Genomic DNA, 15,674 nt, shown 5'->3' on the forward strand with positions numbered 1-15,674 from the left:
TCTACAAATCTTTCCAAAATCTACCTATGCGGCTTTCCTTCATCTTCAGATGCGACCGTGGCACGCTTTCTGCCGCTCGTATCATAGATCCTATGACTTTGTTACCACACATGGACTAGAGTATTCCTTGACTCTACCTACACTTAAGCTTCCGAGAGTTATCTTTCTTCGTGCAGAACAATTACGAAAATAAAGCCCCATACAACGGCACCGTGTATACCCGTACACCGGAAATTGGTAATATATTAGGTGGGTATTTTCACCACTTAGAAGGGATACAATGCCATCACCTCGCGACTGGGTAAGTTGACTATGAGCAGTGAAAAAATTTCTTCATTGTCATTGCAGTTCAATGAAAAACGATCAATAACTTGTCTGTCACACAGGATGGGAAAATGTCAACCAATATTAACAACTGTACAGGTGTTACCACAAGTGACTCTAGTATAACACTCTTAGTACCTCCCCATTAGACATAGCTCCCACAGGGGACTGTAACACTCTAAGTACCTCCCCTATTATACATAACTCACACAGGGGACTGTATAACTCTAAGTACCTCCCTATTATACACAGCTCCCACAGGGGACTGTAACACTCTAAGTAACTCCCCCTTTTTTATACATAGCTCCCACAGGGGACTGTTACACTCTAAGTACCTCCCCTATTATACATAGCTCCCACAGGGGACTGTAACACTCTAAGTACCTCCCCTATTATACATAGCTCCCACAGGGGACTGAAACACTCTAAGTACCCCCTATTATACATAGCTCCCACAGGGGACTGTAACACTCTAAGTACCCCCCTATTATACATAGCTCCCACAGGGGACTGTAACACTCTAAGTACCTCCCCTATTATACATAGCTCCCACAGGGGACTGTAACACTCTTAGTACCTCTCCTATTATACATAGCTCCCACAGGGGACTGTAACACTCTAAGTAACTCCCCCTTTTTTTATACATAGCTCCCACAGGGGACTGTTACACTCTAAGTACCTCCCTATTATACACAGCTCCCACAGGGGACTGTAACACTCTAAGTAACTCCCCCTTTTTTTATACATAGCTCCCACAGGGGACTGTTACACTCTAAGTACCTCCCCTATTATACATAGCTCCCACAGGGGACTGTAACACTCTAAGTACCTCCCCTATTATACATAGCTCCCACAGGGGACTGTAACACTCTAAGTACCCCCCTATTATACATAGCTCCCACAGGGGACTGTAACACTCTAAGTACCCCCCCTATTATACATAGCTCCCACAGGGGACTGTAACACTCTAAGTACCTCCCCTATTATACATAGCTCCCACAGGGGACTGTAACACTCTAAGTACCTCACCTATTATACATAGCTCCCACAGGGGACTGTAACACTCTAAGTACCTCACCTATTATACATAGCTCCCACAGGGGACTGTAACACTCTAAGTACCCCCCCTATTATACATAGCTCCCACAGGGGACTGTAACACTCTAAGTACCTCCCCTATTATACATAGCTCCCACAGGGGACTGTAACACTCTAAGTACCCCCCTATTATACATAGCTCCCACAGGGGACTGTAACACTCTAAGTACCTCCCCTATTATACATAGCTCCCACAGGGGACTGTAACACTCTTAGTACCTACCCTATTATACATAGCTCCCACAGGGGACTGTAACACTCTAAGTACCTCCCCTATTATACATAGCTCCCACAGGGGACTGTAACACTCTTAGTACCTCCCCTATTATACATAGCTCCCACAGGGGACTGTAACACTCTAAGTATCTCCCCTATTATACATAGCTCCCACAGGGGACTGTAACACTCTAAGTACCTCCCCTATTATACATAGTTCCCACAGGGGACTGTAACACTCTAAGTACCTCCCCTATTATACATAACTCACAAAGGGGACTGTTACACTATAAGTACCTCCCTATTATACATAGCTCCCACAGGGGACTGTAACACTTTTAAGTACCTCCCCTATTATACATAGCTCCCACAGGGGACTGTAACACTTTTAAGTACCTCCCCTATTATATATAGGTCCCACAGGGGACTGTAACACTCTAAGTACCTCCCTATTATACACAGCTCCCACAGGGGACTGTAACACTCTAAGTACCTCCCCTATTATACATAGCTCCCACAGGGGACTGTAACACTCTAAGTACCTCCCTATTATACATAGCTCCCACAGGGGACTGTAACACTCTAAGTACCTCCCCTATTATACATAGTTCCCACAGGGGACTGTACCACTCTAAGTATCTCCCCTATTATACATAGCTCCCACAGGGGACTGTAACACTCTAAGTACCTCCCCTATTATACATAGTTCCCACAGGGGACTGTACCACTCTAAGTATCTCCCCTATTATACATAGCTCCCACAGGGGACTGTAACACTCTAAGTACCTCCCCTATTATACATAGCTCCCACAGGGGACTGTAACACTCTAAGTACCTCCCCTATTATACATAGCTCCCACAGGGGACTGTAACACTCTAAGTACCTCCCCTATTATACATAGCTCCCAAAGGGGACTGTAACACTCTAAGTACCTCCCCTATTATACATAGCTCCCACAGGGGACTGTAACACTCTAAGTACCTCCCCTATTATACATATCTCCCACAGGGGACTGTTACACTCTAAGTACCTCCCCTATTATACATAGCTCCCACAGGGGACTGTAACACTCTAAGTACCTCCCCTATTATACATAGCTCCCACAGGGGACTGTAACACTCTAAGTACCTCCCCTATTATACGTAACTCTCACAGGGGACTGTAACACTCTAAGTACCCCTGCTATTATACGTAACTCTCACAGGGGACTGTAACACTCTAAGTACCTCCCCTATAATACATAGCTCCCACAGGGGACTGTAACACTCTAAGTACCTCCCCTATTATACATAGCTCCCACAGGGGACTGTAACACTCTAAGTACCTCCCCTATTATACATAACTCCCACAGGGGACTGTAACACTCTAAGTACCTCTCCTATTATACATAGCTCCCACAGGGGACTGTAACACTCTAAGTACCTCCCCTATTATACATAGCTCCCACAGGGGACTGTAACACTCTAAGTACCTCCCCTATTATACATAGCTCCCACAGGGGACTGTAACACTCTAAGTACCTCCCCTATTATACACAGCTCCCACAGGGGACTGTAACACACTAAGTATCTCCCCTATTATACATAGCTCCCACAGGGGACTGTAACACTCTAAGTACCTCCCCTATTATACATAGCTCCCACAGGGGACTGTAACACTCTAAGTACCTCCCCTATTATACATAGCTCCCACAGGGGACTGTAACACTCTAAGTACCTCCCCTATTATACATAGCTCCCACAGGGGACTGTAACACTTTAAGTACCTCCCCTATTATACATAGCTCCCACAGGGGACTGTAACACACTAAGTACCTCCCCTATTATACATAGCTCCCACAGGGGACTGTAACACTCTAAGTACCTCCCCTATTATACATAGCTCTCACAGGGGACTGTAACACTCCAAGTACCTCCCCTATTATACATAGCTCCCACAGGGGACTGTAACACTCTAAGTACCTCCCCTATTATACACAGCTCCCACAGGGGACTGTAACACTCTAAGTACCTCCCCTATTATACATAGCTCCCACAGGGGACTGTAACACTCTAAGTATCTCTCCTATTATATATAGCTCCCACAGGGGACTGTAACACTATAAGTACCCCCCCCCCCCCCCCCCCCCCTCCCCTATTATACATAGCTCCCACAGGGGACTGTTACACTCTAAGTACCTCCCCTATTATACGTAACTCCCACAGGGGACTGTAACACTCTAAGTACCTCCCCTATTATATATAGCTCCCACAGGGGACTGTAACACTCTAAGTACCTCCCCTATTATACACAGCTCCAACAGGGGACTGTAACACTCCAAGTACCTCCCCTATTATATATATCTCCCACAGGGGACTGTAACACTCAAGTACCTTCCCTATTATACATAGCTCCCACAGGGGACTGTAACACTCTAAGTACCTCCCCTATTATACATATCTCCCACAGGGGACTGTAACACTCTAAGTACCTTCCCTATTATACATAGCTCCCACAGGGGACTGTAACACTCTAAGTACCTCCCCTATTATACATATCTCCCACAGGGGACTGTAACACTCTAAGTACCTCCCCTATTATATATATCTCCCACAGGGGACTGTAACACTCTAAGTACCTCCCCTATTATACATAGCTCCCACAGGGGACTGTAACACTCTAAGTACCTCCCCTATTATACATAACTCCCACAGGGGACTGTAACACTCTAAGTACCTCCCCTATTATACATAGCTCCCACAGGGGACTGTAACACTCTAAGTACCTCCCCTATTATACATAGTTCCCACAGGGGACTGTAACACTCTAAGTACCTCCCCTATTATACATAACTCCCACAGGGGACTGTAACACTCTAAGTACCTCCCCTATTATACATAGCTCCCACAGGGGACTGTAACACACTAAGTACCTCCCCTATTATACATAGCTCCCACAGGGGACTGTAACACTCTAAGTACCTCCCCTATTATACATAGCTCCCACAGGGGACTGTAACACTCTAAGTACCTCCCCTATTATACACAGCTCCCACAGGGGACTGTAACACTCTAAGTACCTCCCCTATTATATATAGCTCCCACAGGGGACTGTAACACTCTAAGTACCTCCCCTATTATACATAGCTCCCACAGGGGACTGTAACACTCTAAGTACCTCCCCTATTATACATAGCTCCCACAGGGGACAGAATAATGTTATCCACCATCCCTATTATATGTAGTTACCACAGGGGACTGTAGCGTGCTATTTGGCTCCCCTCTACTATATAGCGTTATCTGACTGTCTTACGAATTTACCACCATAGAAAAATGTGTCGGTGGTTAATGTTAAGCTTATATACACTAAAATTCATGATTTAATGAAAAGACTTAATTGCCAATATGTTGGACGTTTGGCATGCGGAGACCGTGCAAATTATAGTGCGATTCGTTCACCTGATTTGGAGCAGAACGAAGCGATAAGCACAATAACCAGATGGAGGTTAATTCTGAAAGAAATTTAGAAAAAAAAAAAAACAAGGAAAAACAATACTGCTGTTAAATTCTTTATGAATGAATTTTAATAATTCACTCTTCAACCTCAGCCTGGATTCGCTTATCCGGAATTAAATCCATCCTAGAAATACAAGGCGATGACGTCCGTTTTCATTATACGTGAAGATTATTTATAGAATAGATCTAACACCTTCACTTCGTTATGACGCACATTCACTGCACGGAAACAAGGTGTTTTAACGAAATTGTCATTCTGATTGAAATTTGTAAAACGAAGACAAGGCATGATAACAAGATAGGTATACACGGGACCATGCGTTTCGGAAGGATACGCGTTTTTCTTCACCGCGACAGCCGCGTTTTCAAATCTAGGTCAGACAAGGTGACTTTCTCGAGAAAATCTGGGAAGTAACAACTTTCAACCAAAAATTCAATCAACCTCTCGTTTTCACCCTCGGTATTTCACATCTTGGCCTTAGTAATGTTTTAGAAATACGCTAAAGATGTATTCATAGCCATGCATATTGTATCCTTATATCATGACATCATCTATATTAACAAACAAAATTGAAACAAGAAATATCTTTTAAAAAAGATAAACGGCATAGTTTTAATGATGGTGGTTATAATGTAAACTGCTAGCTTGTGAAATGAATTAATGAATTAATGCGTTTCAGCACAGATAACAAAATTATATCAGTCTGAATCAATTTTTGGTGATGATAAGATTGCATTTGGATCAGGAATTAATTTCATTAATGTGTCATTTGAAAAGATACATCCACTTATTCAGCTTACATTCAATATCAATTTTTGTTTCGTTTTTAACTGGATATCTGCATTTTGCATTTACCGCTACATTGACCAATCACATGCTTCATCTTGACCAGTAACGCCACCTGTCGCGTCATATCCGGGGCCAAAAGAGTCGTGTTAATTGTGATTATGGCAAACTTTGGAAAAATAATTGGAGTTCCCTCTCTGAAATTCAATACGGATTTCACTCAGCACGTGTGTATGAAGTGGTGGTCATTTTCCTTTGATTGTGGCTGAGTACGATGTACTTCGGACATCTGTTGGCCTGATTGACGTCAGAATGGCCAGAGTGGTCACTGATTACACAGCAGCGGTCAGTCGTTATACCCATAACGTCCGTAATGAGAGGTCATTCGAAGTGGCAGACATTTTGACGGTGATTCAGAAATACCACGTGGATCCGTGCACTAAACGTATTGAAAGCTTAATTCCAATTACTGACCTCAAACCTTCAACTTAATCCCAAAAATATTTACAAAATGTTATGAAATAACTCTATCAGGACTTTTAAACAATATTTTACAAACTTACAAATATTGTAATGAATTACTATACATCATATATATTATATATAATAGGCTAGCTCAAAATCTGATTACATATCATTAAGCTGATCATACTATACACGATGATAACTGGGACAGGTTTTGCTCTATGTTATTCCAAGCATTGTTAGCTTAATGCTAAAATGTTAAATAAAACAATTCCTTTCTTCCTTTTTATTCATGAAATTCTAAATTGGATCTACGATGAAAAAATAATCTACCGAAAGGTATAATTTGAATAAAGATATACTTTTGACCGGCATTATCATTTCATTTCGAATCGTTTGGTTAAGATAATAGCAAAGCTTAACGTTTCATTAGTCAAGTGGTATCCGGAATTTGCTCAACAGGATCCTCGCTCTTTATTAGTGATGTTTGGAATATGTTTATATATATTTCAGAATGATGCGAAAATCAAAATCATGCGGCAGGAAGGTACTAATCATTTCTAAATTTGCCATTGGTAAATTCAAATACATATTTGTACCTACACTACAATCATGCGTCTTAAATATGACGTATACTTTTAATTTCGCTTCGGTTAAGAAAATTCAGTTTAATATAAAGTTCTTAAAATTTACATTTCCATGTGGTTTTTTTTTAAATCTTTTCCGTTTAAAACGGATTTTCCTCGTTTGTTTGTTTTTTTTTCGTTTGTTTTTTGATACAAATTTAAGCCGATACAAATTGAAAGGTGTATTTCGGTTGGCGAAAATCTTACCAGAATAACGGCGGTTCGTTCTCCGTATCTATCGCATACAACTGTATGACGCGGTATTTATGACCTATTCATGATAAACCGTGCGTTAGATTCCAAAAACTTAGGAATAATGAACTTTTTTGTTTGTGAAAATAAGATTTTTCTGATCAATGAAGTGCATTTCAAAATCCCAATCATAAGAAAGAACTATAAAGAATTATTGAAATGTTACACAGAATAAAATGTGTCCGGAAAAAATTTTGTTGTATACAGCCACTGTCGGTTTAAACATTACGCTGTATTTATTCACGGGTTGTGTATTAGGACTAAGACCACAGTTAGCTTCGCTATATGTTTCATTGTAACATTAAAGTTCATAATAAATTCCCAAAATCTCATATACAACTTTCCATCTCACTTGGCCAAGACCAACATCTGAGAAGCAAAATGTAAAAGTTTCAACACAGCATGTTGGGTATTTTCTGCTGTCGACATGTGTCACCAATGTGGATTATATACATCCGGGTCAGGGGTAGAGGTCAAATCAGGACTCATCACACAGGATCCTGGAGCACATAATAAATGATCAATATTATTATTTTACATCACAAAACCTAGATTGACATCTCTACTATAAGTCCACATTAAATTCATTAACAAAAATCAAAACTCGAAACTAAAATAATTTTAATACTTCATTTACACATCCATCTCTTGTCATACACGAAAAGACACAGAGACTTTCCAATAAAGTCCGTCATAAACAGTTAAGGCAAAATGGATTTTGATCATGGTCAGTTCAAACTTTTTCTTCACTTGCACTTTTCTTGACTAAAAGTTCTGTGAAAACATACGTGGAAAATTGTTATTATCAATAACATGTTTTGTTTGTTACGTCATACTGCGGAGGTACATCCGGTGAATTCGAACACTGAGTAATGCGGTCGCCTTGGGAGAATATGTCAACTTCCTGTTTTTTGTTGTTGGACAACTATATACTGCGTTACGTGAGAATCCGAATACATGTTCATACATGATATTGCTGGTCCAATTCACTGTCGATAGAGGTACGAATCACATTTCTCCAGATACATGTCCATTAGTGACCATTACTGGCATTATTTTAGACAATCGGCCTACTGAAACAATACTGCACATTCTGACAATCACGAATCACGCTGGCGAACAGCGAGTGATTAAAAGAATTTTCATATCTTCAAACAAGTGTATTCGATTCTTTCCAAAACGAGAAAAATGTGTTAATTTAACCAGAAGGAATAAAACCACGGTGTATCTATGACTTCCCGCTCAAACGAGACAAGTGCGACTAGCATTGTTTGTTTACACACATCTCACGTTCATATTCATACTCGTTCGGTTCGTTGTCCTGTGGTTCATAGTCCTATGAACCGAAACAGAGCTTATTAGGTTTATATATAGTTACACTGTAGCGTAAATGTAGTAATTCCGGATATAATTGACTGGCTTTTATTTTCATCTAATATCAACTATACACAAACAAAAATGTCCGGTGCATCTTAATCAGATATACGCAAACGAAGATGTCCGGAATAAAGAGGTTCTACTATACACAAACCAGGGTTCAATGAGGTATCATTGTACATAAATAAAAATATCCGGTCTAAGGAGGTTCCACTCTCCAACGAAACATCATTGTGTGATGACGGAGACATGCTCTTACCGGTAAAAACTCCCCAACTCAAGGAATGTAACTCATTTGTATGCGCCTGGGTGAGTCCCGACAGTAAATTCACTTCCCCATTTTGCTGTTCCGACTTTAACAAGAAACGAAATGATCATTCGCGAAATTTATATCAAATCTGGGGTAGCTATTTTGTCAATTATGAAATTTCATTTCCTCTAGATTTGACTATATTCATGTGAAATGTAAAATTCCGTTAAGATTTGCAGTCGTTTCCCTTGCTATGTGCTCTTCAGGCTTTGCGACACAGCGCCCTGTATCAATTAATTTAGGCGCTTTAAAGTCAGAAGGCTCTGTTTCCACAATTACCGAGTTCGTCCCGGGGGAAAAAATCATCACTCGAACCGATTGTAAGAGCGACATTTTCATATTTATTTATATTTTATCGAGGAAAGATTTAAATATAAAGTAGATTAAAGAATATCCTTGAAAGGAAAGTGGAAAGTTTGAATTGTAGCAGAGAGCCAAAATTTGTTGTCGGCGAGTCGTGTACTGTAATATCGAACGTGTAAGTGTCGGGACACCCACCATGGTGTAGTGACGAAGATATCACAAATGTAGTGACTTAGATAAGTCTGGATTTGATGCGATGGATCGCGAGTTCGGGTCTTCTGACACAAATGTATAGACATTTCGATCGTGTATTAGATTTGGTATTCCGTTAGGGCTAAATTTCAAATATCGTGTTTAGGTCGAAGGAGCGAAGAGCGAAAACACGATGGCGAAGAAGCAAAAACACGATGACAAAGGAGCAAAAGGACGATGGCGAAGGAGCGAAAACACGGTGGCGAAGGAGCGAAAACACACTGATGAAGAAGCGAAAACACGATGGCGAAGGAGCGATATAGGAAATTTGGACCTAACGGAGCACCATGGATTTGTATCCTACCTGACTTGAAAATAGTGTGATTTAAAGGAGTGTAAATGACATAAATCACGCAATGACGTCATACTTGTATCCACGGAGACAACGACAGATTACATGAAAAAAGACTGTTCCACCTACGACAGACGTCAGACAGCTGATTTTGATTTATTTAATTTTCAGACGAACGGGACAGATTGTAAAATATTATCACGATACTAACTTATAATTTAACCAACAGGGACAGTGCAGCAGGTAGCTGTATAATAAATTGATGATAACATTGAATTTTCCATTTCTAGGTAGCAACATCTCTATTTCGCAGTGTTTTTAGGGATTTTCCCCCAATATATAGCGATTTACGTTAAACATATCGACTATTGAGGGGGAATATCACAACGGATGTTTCTAGAGATACTGGTTCATGAACACTGTGGGTATCGTAATGGTCGACAATATTCTATGTCCTTGTGTGATCTGATGATAAACCAGTCTTAGCTTTACAAAGCAGGTGTCATCGTAAAAGAAGAAGACACCTCTTGCATTTTTTAATTATCTCTTTGATATTTTTATGCTTTTATTCAAGTTTTTTTCCTTTTACTACCAATATTATTTTGATATTTGTCAGAAATGAAGTACTTATCTGTGTGCCCTACTTATTGGACGTTCTTGTTTCCGTACGCTCTGGCAACACCAGAAAGGTTTTATAAGGTTTATATGTTTTTAAATAAGCGATAATTAATTTGAATTACAGCTTGGTGTGAGAATTGTATTATGTTGTAATTTTCGGAAGCCATTTTGGCCGTGTTCTCGATCTGTACTAAATGACATGTTAACGGTCGCCATAACGACCATTCACCCTCATGTCCACTTAAATCTAACATTTCCTAAAATTAGAGCACAGGGCTAACGTACTTCAATTCGTTATAGGTCAATGTCCAGAGATAATAACGTCATTTATGATACATATTAACATACTTATGTACGATATTAAATGATATGATTTTTTTTTTACTTGATATGAGATTTTATGAAACAAGTTTTTATATTTGCGAGAATTAGCGAACAAAAATAAGATCTTGAGACGAGTTTTGTAAATTCTCAAACGGAATGAAACCAAATTTAAAATACTTTTAATCACATAACTTAGAAAACTTGCATTTTGACAGGTTCTAAAGTCAAAGAACTTACTCAACGGAGACAGCCATTTTGTTGCGCAATTCAATGTTCATGACGTCACATCATTGTCTATCTCATGACGTCACAATCGATTGTTGACTCGCGCCGCCAATGAAAAACGCACGAGGGTATATTATTCAAAACCTTACACTGCCAATTCACTAAATAACACATATTATGACGTCATTAGAAATGTGACGTCATCATTTTTGTCCGTGAAAACCAATAAATGAATAAATAAATAAATGAATAAATATAACTAATGCATAAATAAATGAGCAAATAAAATATGAAAAATAGAATTATCAAAAATTAAATTAAATATAGATAATAAACAAATAAAAATAAATAACAATAATTATAATAATAGATGGAATATCTAAATAATAATAATAATAATTACAGAATAGATAAATATTTTTATGTCATTATCTGAAGTGTCAAAAATCTAAGAAATTCTGAATGTAAAATATGAGGCTGGATTTCATTATAAGGCATTCCACTATTCAAAACGTTACGTATAAATAAAATCAACAAGGAACGAAATGATTGGCGACACATCCGGAATAAATCAAGCAATTTCTGTCGGACGAACGGACTGACTATATTACTATGCACAGACAAATTAGGCGATCTCTGTATGGCCGGGCGAACAGACATACGTTATACATTAGACAAATTAAGCGACTGTGCATTGCCGGTCGAACAGACTGACATTATGCATTAGACAAATTAAGCGACCTCTGCATTGTCGGACGAACAGACTGAAACTATATATTTGACAAACTAAGCCATCGATCTACATTGTCGGATGAACAGACTGACGACATACATAGAGAAATTAAAAGACGCCCTCACGGATGAATTTGCTAACCTATAAAATACCATCCAGTAGCACAACAAGGATTCTAATTATCATTACAGTAATGTATAAACACAATGTCCATTGCCAAAAAGTCAGCCGGTCATAACCGATTCCGTGACAGACTCCTCCGGTAGGAAATCTCGACGTTTGCTGATGTGCCAGCTACAGTTTATAAGTCTAAGGAAACCTGACACAAGAAGGAACATTTATCTTGGTAGTCAGGCGACCCCAGATGTCCCAAACACTGATTGATAACCTCTCCTCTGCCGTCACGTCACGTGCTCCGACTGAACTCTCTAATACATGTTCCGGTTGTAAAACGTTTCTACTCTCCACTGACTAGAGAGCGATTAAGTCGCTTTGTACCGTCACCGTAACTTTATTATCTTTATTACTTAGAAGTACGGATATATACTATTAAAGTAAATGTGGTTGAAAATATTATCAAGTTTTATCAACCAAATTGATTAAAAATCTTATTTAATTGGATTAGTCACGGGCTTATTAGCGATAGATGTGTAGCGATTGATTGTGGAATCGTTAAGAGGCTGAGAAGAACGAAATCGATATATCGCTTGTGTTTATTCATAATCAGCACTTTGATTTCGTCGGCAATGAACACCAGGCTATAATATCATCTTGTAATCGAAGAAAAACTACGAGACAGACAGCGGAATTCAGGTTAGTGGTCACAATTTTTACCTCTCTTTACTAAACCCTGTAAAAACAGAAACCTGTCGTGTTTAACGAGGTTTTCAACTTGTAGATTTAAGCATTGTTTTGTAAGAAAGGCTTAAAACTCGGGGTGTCTGTGGAATTTCCTTGAACCAATTCATACGTAAATTACACTGGCATAATATGAAAATTAGAAATCTGTAATTAATTTGGCTGCCTCCATTGATAATACAGATAAAGTCCAATTTAATGTTAAATCGACCCTGTGTTTAAGAACACCTGTGTTAACCGGAAATATTTTTTTGAAATGTTCATTTGCTTTTATTTATTATCCTACAAATACATTGTTTAGCTACAGTGTAGTTAGTTATTCGTTTACCGTCTGGGGCCGCGGTGGCCGAGTGGTTAAGGTGTCCCGACACTTTATCACTAGCCCTCCACCTCTGGGTTGGGAGTTCGAAACCTACGTGGAGCAGTTGCCAGGTACTGACCGTAGGCCGGTGGTTTTTCTCCGGGTACTCCGGCTTTCCTCCACCTCCAAAACCTGGCACGTCCTTAAATGACCCTGGCTGTTAATAGGACGTTAAACAAAAACAAAACAAAAACAAACCAAAGTTTACCGCCTACATAACTCCACCTTTTGCTGGGTTAATGTCCCCGACTATAGTCAGTTTTCTTTCAGCCTTAGCTAGTTACTGGTTTACCGACTACATTACTAGGTTTCGTCTCACCGACTATAGTCAGTGTTCTGTCGGCGTTAGTTATCTACTGGTTTACCGCCTACATGACTCGGTCTATTGCTAGGTTTCGTCTCACCGACTATAGTCAGTGTTCTGTCGGCGTTAGTTAGTTACTGGTTTACCGACTACATTACTAGGTTTCGTCTCACCGACTATAGTCAGTGTTCTGTCGGCGTTAGTTATCTACTGGTTTATCGCCTATATGACTCGGTCTATTGCTAGGTTTCGTCTCACCGACTATAGTCAGTATTCTGTCGGCGTTAGTTAGTTACTGGTTTACCACCTACATGACTCCGCCTATTGCTAGGTTTAGTCTCACCGACTATAGTCAGTTTTCTGTCGGCCTTAGTTACTGGTTTACCGCCTACATAACTCCACCTTTTGCTAGGTTTTGTCTCACCGACTATGGTCAGTTTTCTGTCGGTCTTAGTTACTGGTTTACCGACTACATTGCTAGGTTTCGTCTCACCGACTATTGTCAGTGTTCTGTCGGCGTTAGTAAATTACTGGTTTATCACCTACATAACTCCACCTTTTGCTAGGTTTTGTCTCACCGACTATGGTCAGTTTTCTGTCGGTTTTAGTTACTGGTTTACCGACTACATTGCTAGGTTTCGTCTCACCGACTATAGTCAGTGTTCTGTCGGCTTTAGTTAGTTACTGGTTTACCGCCTACATGACTCCGCCTGTTGCTAGGTTTTGTCTCACCGACCATAGTCAATGTTCTGTCGGTCTTAGTTACTGGTTTACCGACTACATTGCTAGGTTTCGTCTCACCGACTATAGTCAGTGTTCTGTCGGCTTTAGTTAGTTACTGGTTTACCGCCTACATGACTCCGCCTGTTGCTAGGTTTTGTCTCACCGACCATAGTCAATGTTCTGTCGGTCTTAGTTACTGGTTTACCGACTACATTGCTAGGTTTCGTCTCACCGACTATAGTCAGTGTTCTGTCGGCTTTAGTTAGTTACTGGTTTACCACCTACATGACTTCGCCTGTTGCTAGGTTTCGTCTCACCGACTATAGTCAGTGTTCTGTCGGCTTTAGTTAGTTACTGGTTTACCGACTACATTGCTAGGTTTTGTCTCACCGACTATGGTCAGTTTTCTGTCGGTCTTAGTTACTGGTTTACCGACTACATTGCTAGGTTTCGTCTCACCGACTATAGTCAGTGTTCTGTCGACTTTCCTTAGTTACTGGTTTACCGCCTACATGACTCCGCCTATTACTTGGTTTAGTATCACCGACTATAGTCAGTGTTCTGTGGGCGTTAGTTAGTTACTGGTTTACCGCCTACATGACTCCACCAAAGGTCAGTGTTTTGTCGGCGTGAAAATACAATTTCCTTCCGTAGTTTTTTTTATAAAGGGACTTAAAATGTACTGTAATACAGTACAGTGGATGATGAAATTGTAAAAATGTAATATAGGACTTATTGCTGACATAAAAAAACCTCATAATAAATACAACTTATAACCAGATGCTTGAAAATGACCGAAATCTACTTTTACTCTTTTAAAGCGCGATATAATAGTAGCCGTTATACGGTTTAAAATGTTCGAAAAACAGGCTCATTAGTTTATGATTAACATGTTATTCATATGATATAATTTAATCAATGTTTCCATAATTGCTTTTATTATACTGGTGTGACGCATGGTCGTGTGAATGAATAACTCGCTACACAGAATTACATATCTCATTGCGTTCATACCACCGTTAACGCAATAAAAACGCTGTCCAATCTTTGTAAATTGTATCTTTTATATCAAAGAATCAAAAATCTACCACGTGAATTTAATAAGGTTCAGTCATGAACCGCCGATACTATCCATATTCGTTTTCGGAAATGGCTGACCGTCATTTGCGCCAAAGTAGTAAACTACTGTTATACATTGAAATTTAACATTGAAATCTAACATTGAAATTTAACATTGAAATCAAACATAGAAATTTAACAACGAAATCTATCGTAGAAATCAAACATTGAAATCCAACATCGAAATCAAATATTGAAATCTGACATTGAAATCTATCATTGAAATCAAGCATTGAAAACTAATATAGAAATCTGAAAAGAATATCATTCCATTCAACAATTCTCGGGCGAAATAAAAGGATGTGAAAACCATACCCTTCCACCTATACATTTTCCGTAATAAAGACATTTTTCGAGATAATGTAATGTCGGATTACCGGGTTTTATAGCTAAATTACAATATACCGAACCCTCTTTAATCCGGTACACGAGTATATACTGACATAGTCTCTAATCCAACATACTGTCGTGGTCACATTTCTTATACGGAAACTCGTGTAATCCGAATACAAGTTGTACAGGTATAGGCTATTATTCCGGATTAACGGGTATTGTAAGGATTGAAAGAGGTTAACAGAGGTAGCAGGCGCTCAAAGCAGACACCTCTGTAGA

This window comes from Pecten maximus, chromosome 8, assembly GCF_902652985.1.
Source record: "Pecten maximus chromosome 8, xPecMax1.1, whole genome shotgun sequence".
NCBI classification, from domain to species: domain Eukaryota; kingdom Metazoa; phylum Mollusca; class Bivalvia; order Pectinida; family Pectinidae; genus Pecten; species Pecten maximus.